The following is a 13,842-nucleotide window of genomic DNA, read 5'->3' on the forward strand; positions in this document are numbered from 1 at the left end:
AGTGACTTTGTTTAAAAAAAAAAAAAAAAGATTGAGACTTTCCTAAATGATTACAAGGGATAATGTTATAAAAAAAAATTACTCATGCATATATACTGCCAAAAAAAATTTATAATAAAGTGACTTTGTTTTCAAAAAAAAAAAAAAAAAAAAAAAGATTGAGACTCTCCTAAATGATTACAAGGGATAATGTTATTTTAAAAAATTACTCATGCATATATACTGCCAAAAAAAATTTATAATAAAGTGACTTTGTTTTCAAAAAAAAAAAAAAAAAAAAAAAAAGATTGAGACTTTCCTGCTGCTTCTCAGGACCACTTGGGAATTGAGGGAAGGAAGGACTGCAGCAGAATTTATGTGTCTGCGACCTCATTTTTTAAGATTTCATCTTATTCTTAATATGTATTTTTTACCATTACATGTAAAATGGATGGAACACCAGCCCTGAAGTCAGGAAGACAAGCTTAAATCTGGTCTCAGACACTTAACATTTCCTAGCTATGTGAACCTGGGCAAGTCACTTAGCCCCAATTACCTAAGCAAAAACCAAAAATCAAAACAAAACAAAACCACAAATTACATGTAAAAACAATATTTAACATTATTTTTAAATTTTGAGTTCCAAATTTTTCTCTCTCCAACTCCTCTCCCTAAAATGGCAAGCAATTTGATATAGTTTATACATGTTCCATCATGCAATACATATTTCCATATTAGGCCTGTTGTGAAACAAACTAGATCCCCAAAATTTTTAAAAATAAAATAAAACAAATTTAGGATGCTTTGATATGTATCCAGACTCTATCGGTTCTTTCTCTGGAGGTGGATAGCCGTTTTCATCATCAGTCCTTCAGAACTGTCTAGGATCTTTTTATTGCTGAAAATGGCTAAGTATGATCTCATTTTGAAGGTCAGAAGCCTCTATCAAATAGAAGCAAAATAATATAACAGGAGAGTTTTTTTTTTTCCTTCTTTGACTCAACAACTGTTCTGGCTCTCAAAAAATGCTAATAATAGCCATTATTTACAGAGCATTTTAAGGTTTACAAAGTGTATTATCTTGTTAATTCCTAACAATCACTTTGTGAGCTCAGTGCTAACATTGCCTCCATTTTACAGATGACAAAACCTGAGGCTGAGAGAGGTTAATTGACCTGCTGAGGATTTAGCTAGTAGATGATTGAGTTAGAAGTCAAGCTCAGATCTTCCTAACTCCACCTTTGCAATTCAATCCACTAAGGTACCTAGCTGTTGCTAATTTGAAGTTGCCTCCAAATCTGCCTCTGCTCCCCACTTGACTCATTCCTCAAACTTTCAGCCAGTCATTAAAGTAATAATTAAAATGTTTACTCTGTGCTAAGAACTGTGAATACAAAGAAAGGCAAAAACAATCCCACATAGATGCAAATTCCACCACAAGTATGAAAAGTGACTAAATAGCTTAGGACCCTGATTTTGGGGAGGATCATTCATCATCCAAATAGGCATACATTTGGGACTTTGAGAGTCCAAAGGGGAATTCCAGACATACTGCCATAGAAGCCTCAGTAACTCATGATGGTCCTTTGCCCAAAGCTTTGCCCCCAAAAAGCAAGCTTTGGTAGATCTGTAATAAGCTAAGGAAACTGAGTACAGCTGTAGTGACAGACCAATCTAATGAAATTGTCTGAGCATCAGCCTTGATAAATATGGGGAGGCTCTTTAGCAGCAGGTTGGCCCCGAAGACTGAGCACCATTACCATGGTGATTCAAGATACTGGCAAAAGTCTCTCTAAACCTGTTCCAAAGCCCATTGGTATGGCTCCTTTCCTTATTTGTGGAGTTGAAGGCCTTGCCCTGAGTGAGATGGGATAAGGTATTGTGAGGGATGTAGAAGACCCTTACCCAAAATGACTACTCAGAGATCACTCAGTAGAAGGCAGAAAAGTTGTTTATTGAAAACCTCCAGAGGATAATCCATCCCATAGTGAGAAAAGAAAAAGAAAGCTCGAGGTAGGAGGTTTTCAATAAACAACTTTTCTGCCTTCTACTGAGTGATCTCTGAGTAGTCATTTTGGGTAAGGGTCTTCTACATCCTTCACAGAATCAATTGACAAGAATTTCAATTCTCAGCTATTTCCCATTTTTCAAGTTGGAATTCCCCTTTGGACTCTCAAAGTCCCAAATGCAAGTCTTCTTTGAATATAGCATTGAGGAGGTTTCCGGCTTCAAGAGAGAGAAGATGGAAGAAACTTCAATGCACTGAAAGATTATGAGAAGACTAGCAGTCTCTATCATGTCCCTGATCCCAGTTTGGTACTATCTTGTAATCCACATTCAGTCCCCATATTCCTCTCTCTGGGTGAAGATAGCCCTCTCTATCACAAGTCTATTGGAACTGGCCTGAATCACCTCATTGTTGAAAAGAGCCAAGTCCATCACAGTTCTTTTCTTTCTTGGTAAACGCATCAGCTTCCCAGTTCTATATTTCTAGCCTAGTCTCTCTGCCCAATTCCAGTACTGGATCATCAATTGTTTAATGGACATTTTGGCTTGAATATCCAATAGGTATTTAAAATTAAATATGTCCAAAACAGAATTTAACTTTCTCTACTCATTTAAAAAAAATTATCCCCCTCATTAATTTTTTTATTTCTGTCTAGAACACCTCCATCCTTCTAGTCACAATCTTGGTTCACAATCTTAGAAGCATTTTCCCTGTCCGCACTTCATGTCCAATTTACAGTTTTGTTGGTTCTTCCTCCAACTATCTCTCACATCTGTTTATTTCTCTCTACTCACAAGTCTACCACTTGCATCCATGCCTTCATCATCTCTTGCCTTGACTATTGCAATTGCATCCTAATTGCCTTCCCTTCTTTCCAAAATATCTTCCACACATCAAATATATATATATATATATGTATATATATACATATATATATACATACATATATATATTTTTTTCCCCTCTCCCCCCACAAAGCTACTATGTTACCACCCAGAAGCTTATAAGATTACCACAGGGAGTCTATTTAACCAGCTGGAGGCCTCCTTCAATTTCTCCTGTGGAGCTCACCTTAAGACCAGCCCAAGGACACAGTTGCTTGTGATATCCCTTCTTGCTGTTTTTCTTTGGAGTCTCTCATTGATTATATATTGCAGTCTATTTACAACTCCCTCTTGTTCTCTTTCTTATAATCTTTTTTTAAATTTTTCAGAGGTTATTCTATTCTGTATCGTTTTGCTACACTGGAACATCAATAAAATATTGGTACTTTTAAAAATAAATTTTCATTTATTTAGTTAAATAGTAAAGTAGAAAGAATAGAAACTTGCTATTAAAAAGATGGGCCTTGGGGGCAGCTAGGTGGCGCAGTGGATAGAGCACCAGCCCTGAATTCAGGAGGACCCCAGTTCAAATTTGATATCAGACACTTAACACTTCCTAGCTGTGTGACCCTGGGCAAGTCACTTAACCCCAGCCTCAGGGGGGAAAAAAAAAAAAAAAGATGGGCCTTTGCTTTCAAAGGGGACTTGGGTACATTAAAGGAGTTCTGGAATTTCTAAAAGGCAATGAATGTTTTTCACAATCAACATATAACAAACCAAATGACATTACATATTTTCTACATCATTCAGTGAATTGTAAAATATAAATATATGACTCAGTATTGAATTGCTCTTTGAAACCCTGCTGATTTTCTACAAGGATGTCCTTGACTATTATATGGCTGGTTCTCATAAAAATTTTTGTATAAATGGAAGAACATGCATTTAGCTTAACACCTATAATTTTCATTTTTCATTATTTTTAAGGTCTGAGACTATTTCCATGCTTTGGTAAATCTTTCTCTCTTTCATATATTGATATATTGATCCTTGAAAGCCCTCACAATAATGTTGCCTCCAGAAGAAATCACCTCTACATATACTTGGCACAATTTTACTGCCTTTTCCTTCTGTGTTCTCTTTATGGCTGTTTCTAACTCCCCTGTAAACATATCTGGGAATGTGATGCTGGAGTCCAAATATGGTGACCTCACTTTTCTTGACAGATTCTTTGTTTTATTGGTTTTTTTCTACAAATCTTTTCCATTTTCCTTTTGTTTATAGTGCTTCTATTTTTATCTTTGGATATCCCTGGAATAACTTTGCTGAATGGATATCTTGTTAAGCCTTCCTTAAACCAGTTTTATTTTCCAATTGTTACTCTCTGCTTTATGAGATGATATTGCTCATAAGCAATAATCATCCTTTGTAATATTTTCTAAACTAATCCACATTTTAATCTGGTATTGTCTTTGGCAGCCACCACTCTCTGTAAGTCAGATGTTTGCTAACTAAGGCACTTTCTAGACTCTTGATGTCCTTATTGTACTAATTAATTTACACTTGTTAAACATATAAATAAAATTATTTTAATCTAATGTAATCAAATTGCATCAAATATCAGTGAGAAAAGTCCAATAGTAAAAATATATGTGTGTATACATATATATATATATATATATATGCACTACACTTGTGTGTATCTGTATTCATTACCTAAGACATTAAAGCTTAAAATTATGATGAAACAGACACCTGATATAAAAAATTGACACAAATATATAGGACCAAGAGCCATTTCCCAATAGATAAGTAGTTTCTAAAGTTTTCAAAAGAATTTCAAAGTATAAATAACCATTTGAAAACATGCTCTAAACCACTAATGGTAAAAAAAAAAAAAAAAAAAATGCAAATGATACAACTCTGAAATATTCTTTTGCACATTCAGATTGACATTGATGACAAAAAAAATGGAATAGGAATAGTAAACTTTGGAAGTGTTAAGAGTTATAAAGACAAATGTATTAGAACTATTGGCAGAATTGTGAATTATATATCAATTTGGAATTATGAAAGAAAAGTGATTAAATTTTACATACCCTTGAACTAACAATTCAAATACAATTTTAATACTAATTAATCCTAGTAAGTAGATTAAAATAAAAGTTAAAGATGATATAGAAAGGAGTGATTAGAGACCAGTAATTGCATAGAGATATAAACCCCTACACTTATCTACATGAACCTCTGGGATAAGCACTTCCTACGCGTCAAACTTTGCTAAATGATGGAGTACAAAGAAGGGCAACAATCCCTTTTCTCAAGAAGCTTACATTACAATAGGGAAGACCATATGTAGATAATTAGGTACAGACAAGATATATTAGAGTAAATAGAAGATAATTTTAGAAGTAAAAATACTAGCTACCTAGAGAAATGGAAATGGGGACAGAACATGAGAAAAACATGAGATTTGAGCTGAGTTGAAAAAGTGAGATTTGAGCTGTGTTAAAGAAATCTAAGGAAACTAAGAGACAGAAATGAATAGGGAGAGCATTCTGGGCCTAGGGGAGAGCCAGTGTCTGAATAGGGAAACGAGTATCCTATGTAAGGAACAAGAAGTTCCAGTGTTGCTGGTTCACAGACTTTGCAATATTTGGCTCAATACCAGACAAACACTGTCTTGAATTTGGCTAAGCATCAAATTTATTTCTGTATTTTGATTTAAAATGTAAGCAAAGTAATGAGAAATCATTGGAGAAGTATACAAGCTTTCCCATTGAGAGGGAATTGATTTTTTTATTATTTGTCACTTAACCAATCAACAAAAAAGAAAAGCTAGTTATATGAAATATTTATTTTTCTGTTAGCTAATAAGTGCTGTGTTAAATGATCATTGCATTTAAAGTGCAATTAAAATGTTGCTTCATTTTTATCAGTGTTTATATGTAAACTAAATTTTGTAGGGAAAGAATCTATTTGAACAGGACTTTATTCTTTGTTTTCACTGGCACACAAGCTATATTCTCAGAGACTATTGAATCACTGATCCATGTTATTTCATTTGAAAATTTGACAAGAACAGGAAACAATAGCAAAGAAGAGGGTAAGTTTAAATCAGGAAACAACCCATATACTGTTAAAGAGAGATAATATGAGGATTGTCTTTGAAGAATATCAATGATGGTCCATGATTGTTTCAAGATAATTTCTAAGGTTCATGCCCAGAGATCATGGTTTTAAAACAGCCTGATATTTATACTGCAAGAACACCAACATTTGTGCTATCTTGTTTATGTGATTATACAATTGATAAAGTATCATTGCAAGGAAACTCAAAGATATGAGGAAACTTCTCTGGTGCAGTGTATCCAACTCGAATGAGAGAAAGTAAACACATCTATTTGTTGGAAATCAGTTTATGAACTGGAATGTTGAAATGAAATGGTTTTTAAAATATTTCTTTTCTTTTCTTTTTTTTTTCCCTGAGGCTGGGGTTAAGTGACTTGCCCAGGATCACACAGCTAGGAAGTGTTAAGTGTCTGAGACTAGATTTGAACTCTGGTCCTCCTGAATTCTGGCCTGGTGCTCTATCCACTTCGCCACCTAGCTGCCCCCTGAAATGGTTTAAAAATAAATTGATGACAGGGTGAAAAACTGTAAGAACTCTTAGAAACAGCATAATTTTATATAATCACTGCACAAAGACAATTGCTGTATACATGATCATTACAGGTTTGGATTGATGTAGAAACAATTCTATAATGCTTCAAACATGCACATGCTTGCTGTCATACAGGAAAAATATATTTGTAACATAACTGGACAATTATTTACTGCTTGAATCCCTTGGACCATTATTGGGAATCTTCAATGGATTCTTGAACAACTAAATGGGAACCACAGCCTTGGATGGATGTCCTTCATTCTATGTCAGGGTCAGAGAATAGTGTTTCTAACTATGGATGATCAGACCAATACGAATTAGAAAGGCTCTACCACAGGCCAGACACAAATAATGCACATGAGCATTTGGAAAGGGGGTGGCTCTAAATTTGCACACTTCATGTCTCTTTTGAGCTACTGTAATTTTGCTTTACTCAAACAGTGCCTTCTTTGATGGCTAGAACCCCATCCTGGTTAGTCCTGTTCCAGTGTCTCCCATGTCTCACAATTAATTCAGAAACTTTTAAAAAAAACCAAGAATTCTGATCAACATAATAACCAATCATGATTCTAGAATATTCATGATAAAGCATGGCACTTTGTAAAGAGCTGAAACTCCCCCCAAAAAATGCTTAAATCAGACAACTGAGCACTTAAGGCTAATTACCTATTCGATGTGAGATAATGACTCTATTAGCATATATTTGGATAATGACTGCTCACCATTGGTGCTGGCTCAATGTTTGATGTTAAGATAATCATAGGCAAGGACTGGAGAACAGGACAGAGACCAGAGGCATTTGGCAGCAGGAAGAGGAGGAGAGAGGTTGGTGACTCTGGACTCCCATATCCAGGATTCTGCTTGCCTGCCTCCTTCACTTCTCCCCCTAAAGACATGGACTTTAATTTATCCTGACTCTGGCTGACCCCGAGGCCCTCCAGGGAGCTAGCCTGTACTTTACAGCACATGGATTGAAATGTATATTTATCTGGATTTGGCAAATATTGGAATTTGTTTTTCTTTGCTAATCATATTTGTTAGAGGTGAGGTGGCATTTCAGAATTCTCCTGATTTGCCTTTCTCGAATCAATAGTGATTTAGAACATTTTTTCATATAATTATTGATAGTTTTGATTCCTTCTGAAAATCTGAAAATTTCTTTCTGCCTGCTCATATCATTTGATCATTTATCAATTGGAAAATGGCTCTTATTCTTATAAATTGAACTCAGTTCCCCATATGTTTGAGAAATGAAGCCTTTATCAAATAAACTTTCTTACCCTCTCTTCCTTACCCCAGTTTTTTGTTTGCCTTCTAATTTTGGTTGAATTAGTTTTATGTATGTGAAAGCTTTTTGATTTGAAGTAATCACAATGATCTATTTTACTTCCTTTAATCCTTTCTCTTGTTTATTCATAAACTTTTCCCTTGTCCATAGGCTTGACAGGCACATGTTTCCATCTTTTCCTTATTTATTATATAACCCTTTATCATCTACCAATTTTGACCTTATCTTAATATATGGTATATACTAAGTATATAATTATATGTTGGTCTTTCCCTAGTATCAGCTAAACTGCTTCCAGTTTTCCCTGCATTTTTTGTCAAATGTTGACTTCTTACCCTAAGGTAACATCTTAAGCTTCATCAAACACTAGATTACTGTGCCCATTTACTACCATGTATTGCATATTTAATCTATTCTATTGATCCACCACTATTTCTTAGCCATTACCATATTGCTTTGATGATTATTGCTTTATAATATAGTTTGAAATCAGGAAATACTAGACTGTAATCCATCATATTTTTCTCCATTGATTCCCTTGATATTCCTGATGTTTTGTTTTTTCAGATGAGTTGTTACCATTTTTTCTAGCTCTATAACAATTCTTTAGTAGTTTGATTGGTATGGTACTCAAAAATGAAATTAACTTAGATTGAATTATCATTTTTATTATGTTGACTCAACCTATTCATGAGCCGTTGATATTTCTCTAAGTGTTTAGATCTGTTTGTGTATGTGTGTGTGTGTGTGTGAAGTGATTTGTGATTGTATTTATATAATCACTGATTTCTCTTTCACGTTTACCTTTTATGCTTCTCTTGAGACTTGTATTGGAAAGTCAAATTTTCTATTCAGAAGAGCTCTAATCGTTTTCATCAGGAATGGTTGAAATTCCTCTATTTCACTAAATATCCTTTTTTCCCCCTTGAAGTATTTTTCTGTTTTGGGAGGTAGATTATTCTTGATTGTAATCCTAGTTCTTTTACATTCTGGAATATCGTATTCTACACCCCTCCATTCGTCTGACTGTGGTTCCTTGAATGGGATTCTTTCTGGATGTATGAATTATTCATTCATTTCCCTAGGAGCTCTGGAATTTGGCTATAATATTCCTGAAAGTTTTCATTTTGGGATCTCTTTCAGGTGGCGATTGGTGGATTCTTTCAATTTCTATTTTATCTTCTGACTTTAGAATAGCAGGGCAGTTTTCCTTCATAATTTCTTGAAATATGCTGCCGAGGCTCTTTTTTTGATTATGGTTTTAAGATAATACAATGATTTATACATTATCTCTCCTCAATTTATTTTCAGGGTCAGTTTTTTTTTTTTTTTCTCTAAGATATTTCACATTTTCTTCTTTGGTTCAGTTTTTTGACTTTGCTTTATTGTTTCTTAGTATATCATAAAGTCATTAGCTACTACTTGCCTGATTCTAATTCCCCCCCCCTTGAGGTTGGGGTTAAGTGACTTGCCCAGGGTCACACAGCTAAAAAGTGTTAAGTGTATGAGAACAGATTTGAACTCTGGTCCTCCTGAATTCAAGGCTGGTGCTCTATCCACTGTGCCACCTAGCTGCCCCTCTAATTTTTAAAGTATTATTTTCTTCATTGAGTCTTTTTCATATAGCCAATTCTGTTTCTAAGGTGTTATTTTCTTTGGTATTTCTGTGCTTCTTTTACCAAGTTATTAATTGTCATGCAATTTTCCCCTTTTGCACCCATTTCTTTACTTATGTTTTCCTCCAAAACTCTTATTTGATTTTGAAAAAAATTTTAGCTCTTCCAAGAATTCTTGTTAGACTTGTATGCAATTCATTTTTTTTGTTTGAGGCTATGTTTATGACTATTTTGACTTCATTGTTCTTCTTCTGCATTTGTGTCTTAATCTTTCCTATCACTGTAGATAACTTTTCATGGTCAGGTTGCTTTTTTGGTGGTGTTTACTCATTTTACCATCCCATTTCTTGGTTTGGAATTTTTTGTTAATGGTAGGTTCTCTTTCTGACATGTGAGGAAAGGGCACTTCAGATATTTTTGAACCACTGTTTTCAGAGCTGGTTCATGGAGTTTAGATGTTTTCAGTACTTCTAAGGTGATATGATCTGGAGAGAGGTGTAGTCATTGCTGGCTTTACCCAGGGAAAGTCCCTGTTCCCTTTGGATTGCAATTAATATTGTTCCTAAGGGTCCCTCCTCTCTTGGGACTGAAAAGGGATAATGTTCCTCAGGGTCTCTGATCCCTAGGGACTAGAAGTAATACTGCCCCTTAAGACTTCCATTCTCTCTTGATCAAAGTGCTTCTTTTTGTCCTTGAACCATATGATCCCGAAGTGGGTATAAGCAATGAAGTTGCCAAACAGCACCTGATGCTGCATCCAATACAAGCACAGGGGACCCTATAATGCCTTTCTAACTAGTTACCAAGTCCCCTTACCATTTCTGGCTTGAGACCTCCAAAAGCTGCTGTTGCTTCTTGTAAACATCACCTAGTTCTGCCACTGGTATTTCATCCATGTAGACTCCAGGTCAGCTTTCTCCCTCATGTCACAAATCTCTCTTTTCAACCTCATCTTGTCTTGGGCTCTGCCCTTCCAGAATTTTATTTTAGATATTATTTTAAAGTTATTTGGAGAGAAATGTTGGGAAAGCTCAGTTAAGTGCTTTCTCTACTCTTCCATCTTGACTCTGATGTCAGAAGAAAAACAATTTGGTTGTCCTTTATTCTGTAACATACAAATTCATTAAGGATGGGGCCTCTTCTTGTCTTTCTAATGCCAAATCTTAGCTCACTGCCTTTGGTAAATATGTGTTGAATTGAATTGAATACAAGCTTTCAGTGAGAATTCCTCTCCCTGTACCCTCTAGGAACAATCATCACAAAAATATTTAAAAAGACACAAAGAGCTAAGATTTAGATAGTTCTTTAAAGTATAAAAAGTGCTTTAAACACATTATCTTTTTTGATCTTTATATTATTGGTCTAATTATAATTGATATTTTTTCCCCAAGTTGAGCAGTCCAGCTTATAACTGGACTAAGATTTTCACATATAATTCTATATACACATATGAGGTTGTCCTGGAGCTAGTTCATACCAGCCATACCAGTTCAATGTAAGACCACTGATAAATTTTCATTGTAGGCATTCATATCTCAAGAATCTACAAACTAAATATCAGGGCTTAACTTAATGGTTTATTGATTGTCTAGATGAGGTATTGGCATATTATGGCTGCAGGCCAATTCTGGTACCACTGGTTTGTAGGCCTATGAGCTAAGAATGATTTTTACATTTTTAAACCTGTGAGCAAAATTTTTACATTTCTAAATACAATGAAAATATAAAAATTATTCTTAGCTCATTAGTTTTAATAATGTAAAAATATTTTAATTGTATATTTAAAAATGTAAAAACCATTCTTAATTTGAAGCTCATAGAAAAATGTGTGGCAGATTCTAATTGACCATAGTTTGCTGATCCCAGTCTAGACTTAAGAAATATTAGAGAAAATATTAATAATGTTTATTAAACTTTAAATTTTGTCTTGCATATATTTTTTATTCCAAAGATAGTTTATTTTATAAAACATCATGCTAAGGTGATAATAATAGCTCCTATTTATATAGTACTTTATTATTTACTAAGTACTTTCATTAAATCATTTGATGTCTACTAAGAAAATAGTAAAGTAGTTATATTTCCGTTTTATACAAGTGGAAACTAAAAGGAGAAAGCTAGGAGAAAGCAAGAGACTGGTCTGAGAAAACATACCTAAGTAATAGTTAAAACTGGACTGTTAACTGAGGACCCCTCATTTCAAGTCTACATCATATTGCCTTTATCATCTCCCATTTCTGCTCATTTCACTCAGCATCAGTTCATGTAAGTCTCTCCAAGCCTCTCTGTATTCCTCCTGCTGGTCATTTCTTACAGAATAATAATATTCCATAACATTCATATATCACAATTTATTCAGCCATTCTCCAATGGATGGGCATCCACTTAGTTTCCAGTTTCTGGCCACTACGAAGAGGGCTGCCACAAACATTCTTGCACATACATGTCTCTTTCCCTTCTTTAAAATCTCTTTGGGATATAAGCCCAGTATTAGCACTGCTGGATCAAAGGGTATGCACAGTTTGACAACTTTTTGAGTATAGTTCCAAATTGCTCTCCAGAATGTCTGGATGTAGTCACAATTCCACCAACAATGTATCAGTGTCCCAATTTTCCCACATCCCCTTCAATATTCTGCATTATGTTTCCCTGTCATTGTAGCCAATCTGGCAGGTGTGTAGTGGTATCTGCAGAGATGTCTTAATTTGCACTTCTCTGATTAATAATGACTTGGAGCATTTAAGATTCTTCTTTTACAAATTTTCCTCAATATCTGATTTTCAGTGTCAAGAGTATTTGTAACAAATCCCATTCACTTCCAAGTCATAGTACTACCTCTCTGATGTCATGATTCTCTTGAGAATAGAGGGCAAACAAGAAACAAAAGGATTTCTTCAAATATTTTGTTTTTCTTCTTTCTTTTTAATGGGGGGAGAGGTGAATCAAAAGAAAAATGGTGTTTGTTTAAAAAATTTATTTAAAAAATTTATGTTTAAAATGGTTTCACAAAGGAACTAGAAACTGAGTGGATGCCCATCATTTGGAGAATGGAGTGAATACATTATAGTATATGAATTTTAGGGAATATTATTGTTCTATAAGAAATGATCAACTGATCAACAAGATGATTTCAGAAAGACCTGGAGATACATACATCAACTAATGCTAAGTGAGGTAAGTAGAACCAAGAGAACATTGTACTCAGCAACAACAAAATGATGGGACAATTCTAATGGATGTGGTTCTTTTCAATAATGAGGTGATTCAAGCCAATTCTAACAGACTTGGATTGGAGAGTGCCATCTGCACCCAGAGAGGACTGTGAGGACTGAATGTGGATCACAACATAGTATTTTCACCTTTTTTGTTGTTGTTTGCTAACTTTTTTTTTCCCCTTTTTGATCTGATTTTTCTTGTGCAGCATAATTATGGAACTATGTATAGAAGAACTGCATATGTTTAATATATATTGGATTACTTGCTGTATAAGGAAGGAGTGGAAGAAAGGAAGAAAAATTTTGGACCACAAGGTTTTGCAAGGGTGAAAACTATCTTTGCATATATTTTGAAAATAAAGAAGCTATTATTCAAATAAAATAAAATGATTGCACATATTTAACCTATATCAGATTGCTTGCTGTCTTGGGAAGGGGAAGGAAAGTGAAGAAGGGAGAAAACAAAAATGAATGTTTAAATTTTACAAAAAGTAATGTTGGAAACTAATTGCAATGGTCCGGTCTAGCTCCTCTGAAGGGCTCAGAATAAGTCCTTGTCAGGATAAGGAAAAGTCCTTGCCCCACGTTGGGCGCCAATATGTAACGTGCTGTTGTCTCCAGAAGCTGCCGATAAGCTCTCTGGGAGGAAATCTGCTGTGTCAACTCAAATCTCTCGGACAGATTCCTCTTCCTGTAGAGAGCCCACTTCCCTTCCTGCAGAGAGCAGCCTCAAGTCTGGTCTTTTTCCTCCAGAGCTGCCCTCTTTATCCTCCCAGAGAATGGGTGTGGGATAATGCAAGGGCTTCTGGGAAGAATTACTTCAACCAATGAACTTGCTCCTCCTAAGCACACAAGCTCTTCCCCAGGAAAGGCCGGAACTAGAGAATTGTCTAGTACTGACTTAGCACTTAGTAAGAACCTAACAGAAACTTTTTACCCGTATTTGGAAAGATAAATACTATTGAGGAAGATTAAAAAATAACTAAAGAGAAAGGGTTGTCCTAAGACAATCCCACTATCCATACTTTTTCACCATTCTTGGAGTTGGAAAGGATTGGGGTGAAGCAGGAAGAGCCCTGGGCAATGTTTATATCTCCCAGAGATGCCAACGTGTGGAACAGGATTACATTTCCCAGAATTCTTTGTGTAGGGAGGAAACATGGCGAGGGAAATTGACTTTCGCACAGACGGACTACATTTCCCAGAGTCTCACGGGACTCTCCGTCCCGCCCCCTCCCCTGCCTT

The sequence above is a fragment of the Sminthopsis crassicaudata genome, chromosome 1 (genome assembly GCF_048593235.1).
Source record: "Sminthopsis crassicaudata isolate SCR6 chromosome 1, ASM4859323v1, whole genome shotgun sequence".
NCBI classification, from domain to species: Eukaryota; Metazoa; Chordata; class Mammalia; order Dasyuromorphia; family Dasyuridae; genus Sminthopsis; species Sminthopsis crassicaudata.